This window comes from Aplysia californica, unplaced genomic scaffold (genome assembly GCF_000002075.1).
Source record: "Aplysia californica isolate F4 #8 unplaced genomic scaffold, AplCal3.0 scaffold00036, whole genome shotgun sequence".
Classification (NCBI taxonomy): domain Eukaryota; kingdom Metazoa; phylum Mollusca; class Gastropoda; order Aplysiida; family Aplysiidae; genus Aplysia; species Aplysia californica.
Window position 1 is genome coordinate 2,154,680 of NW_004797306.1, and position 3,657 is coordinate 2,158,336.

The window sequence follows — 3,657 nt, forward strand, 5'->3', positions numbered from 1 at the left end:
CTCAGAAACATTCTCAGCTTCCGAGGAAGCATACAGTGCAGGCTGCGGATTTCAAGCGCTCAAACACTATCAAACTGACAAGATCTTTCACTGTCTATAGCCGGGTACCCATTTCCACCTGGGTGAAGTGAGGAAAATTTGTGCTAAGTGCCTTTCCCAAAGACACAACGTCGGGCCCCTAACGGGATTCGAACCCACGACCTTACGGTTGCGAGTCCGAGAGCCTAACCACTAGGCCACTGACATCCCATTTTATCAATGCCGGCAAAGATGGCGATTATTCCAAACGTACTCAGACTTGTGTATGCATAGTTTCATGTTATAATAAATTATAATAAATAGTGTTTGTACAGTGCAAATTCCTGCTCAACGGCAAGCTATATGCGATTTACAATCTATATCATCACTATGATTTTGTCAAACAGACATTAACAGAGCAATAATCTTTACTTGAAAAGTGTGACTCATACTTGAGACATCAAGAACACAGGGTGGTCTTCAGCGTACTAAATTTTTGTGAATTTTTCCTCTGGTGATATGGATTTTGGCACACAAGTAAAAGAATGCTTGTGATCTTTATAAGTGGATGTGCTCTTTGTATGTGTAGCGTTTGAAACAAGTTGTAAATTGCAAGGTGTTTCATTGGAAGATTGTAAAACACAAAATATGTGGGTGGGGAAGAAAGAGAGCAGCCAGGTGTGGGGAGTGGACAAAGGAATAAGAGAGCGGACAGAGACGGAGAGGAAGAGAAAGTGGGAGGGTGGAGATAGGGAAAGCAAACGAAAGAGATATAATTTATTATTAAGAGACGATGATAGAAGTATGTACATGTGCCCGAAACTAATGTTTTAATTCAGCATGATCTTCAAGCTTTACTCTCTTCATCTCCCCCATCTCGTCTCGTCTCTCTCTCTCTCTCTCTCTCTCTCTCTCTCTCTCTCTCTCTCTCTCTCTCTCTCTCTCTCTCTCTCTCTCTCTCTCTCTCTCTCTCTTTCTCTCTCTCCCCCTTTCCCTTTCTCCCACCCTCTCCCCCGTCTCCCTCTCTCTTTTTCATACCCATCACTTTACAAAACTGGACAGACAACACTGCCCTGTGGACAAAGAAGTGGTAACAGCTGGTGCAGCGTTCAGCATTGTAGCGTCACCACAACACCTGGAAGGCTGAAGGGCTTGAGACCGTGATCGTGATAATGAATGCTTGAATGCTACCTTGCCTTGGCGGGTCTTGCTTTTACATGGTGATCCCCAACAACAACAACAACAACAACAACAACAACAACAACAACAACAACAACAACAACTGAACTTTTTTTATCTAAATATCTCGCACAAAATGTGTACTAGAATATTGTAAGTTGGAACATGTTTCATTCAAAAGTAATTTGTTTGACATAAAATTCGCAAAGAAGTGTCTTATTTTTGAAAACGGAAATGTCGTTTATAAAAAAAACACCCATAGATGCAAAATGCACCAATTTAAAAAGTCTTGTGGGGAAAGTCATGAAATAATTGGTTTGTTTTTTCCTTTCCTTTTATTTTTTTAATCTAATGTTTCTATACCTGTAACCTCTAAACAGAATTTCCTTTCTCTTACAGAGTTTAAAAAATATTGTTTAAATTGTGGAATTCCGAGAACCAATGGTCAAAATGTCCTCCTTTAGACTCGACACATTTTAACGCGTCGTTCGCAAGGTTCTGTGGTGGCCAAACACAAGGATCCATACAACCATGAGTACTCAAAGCCACACACACTGTACACCTTACAGTATGGAAGTGTTTCTAGAGACAATACAAGGGGGAGGGGGGTGAGGTTGCCCAAATAGACAGCGTTTGTGGAGTTGATATAACCTGAAAGGTGAATATATGCTCTGTCAAGGAACACAATGTCATAGAAGAAAAAAATAATGTTCATGCCTTTCAAGACGACCGAGGAATCATGAAAACATTGCTTTCCTCTGACAGCTTCGCAAACGGGAAAATATGTCACAACATGGTAGAATCAGGCTCTCGTCAATTTTTGGGCATATGAAGTTATTGGTATCATCTCAAAGCCTGTTCATTTGTCTTCCTTTAGATGAAAAAAATATCTATCTGTATAGAATAGAAATCAAAATATTTGCGGTTGAAGGAGGTCAGGGTCGCCTGGTTTCAGAGGTAAAATTAGAGAAAAAATGGCCGCCAGAATTTGGTAACTTCCATGGCCTGGGTGTCCTTCTTGGAAACTGAAATTTCACATTTTTGGTGCATTTTTTCAGTAACATTCACACAGAAATGTATTATGAAATGGACGTAAAAGGTGTTGAGCCAAAGGGGAAAATTCTTAGATTTCAATATTGTGACGAGCGCCTGGTTTCACCTACGATGCCTGACAAATGGTACAGATGAAGATCTACCTTGAGAATGTGGACCGTTGAGATGTAGGAAAGCCATTCCTGCTTACATCGTCTACGGACAGACGTCTCATGGGGCTCATCTACTGAATTCTGCACCCTGGTGACGTTTAAAGGGGTGCGAACGGCGTATGTGTTTGACCTGAAGTGGTCATTTTGTTTGGGAATTTTTAGTTTTGATTCTCTACAGGGCCTAAGTGATGGACCATTTCCACCCTTGACATGAAAGAAGGCCTTAAGGTGATTATTGTGTGAAACTTACGAAATGAGTGGTGGTCAGGAAACGTTTAATACAAAAAGCTCTCTGCTCTTTACTCATCTTAATCATGATCTCAGCAGACACAGGAAACTTGAAAGAAACTATCTGCAAACTTCTGTTGGCATGTTAGACTACTGTAGTTTTCAATATGGCGCAATCGTTGGAATTTTAGTGGTAGACCTAATGCGAACTAGTACGTCATGCTACAAAAATGAGAACAGGTGAAAATGGATTGGGTTTTTTTACGTGCTATGTAGAGCAAAACTATTCTGTGGATTTATTTAAAATGAATTTCAGACCAATTCCTTTTGACTTCCAGTTGTTGTGTACAAATTTGAAAAGCAAAACTTCAGTGTGGAGGAAAATATCAACAACAAAAATTGTACAGGTTTGGGTTTTTTTATCACCCTGTACGTTTAGCTCAGTTCCCCCCTTTACCATCGATGACATTTCCAAGGTAGGTAAAAGAGTCCATTTCTTCCAGGGGAGTGTCTACCACTGTCAAAGAAAGGCTTGAGACTTTCCCTAGCTTCACTACTTTCGACTTGCCCGGGTGTATACGTAGGTCAACACTCCATGATAGGCTGTTGGGTTCCTTGGTCTGTTCTTGCCTGCCAGCATGTGTGTGAGAGAGCAGTGCAAGATCATCGGTGAAATCCAAGTCGTCCAGTCCCTGCCACGGGACCAAATGTATTCCATTGCGCTTGACTCTGGTTTTGAACAATGATGTATCTTTATTGCTTCCAGTATGAGTCAGCGTTTCTCGTAAACATCACTCGCGCGTGAGTAAGCGATTTGGACAAAGGTTTTGTCAAACAATGCACTCTGACAGAGAGCATCCCATTTTTAAACAAAGCATCATGCTTTGAGCGCACTTTTTAAGTTACACAAGTCGGTTGCATTCACAACAGTTTATAGCACGGCTTGTTTTTGGTTAATGATCAAATCAAGTGGTTAAACGTTTTTACAACAACAGAAGGCTCCTACTGCTGCTGCTGCTGCTGCTGC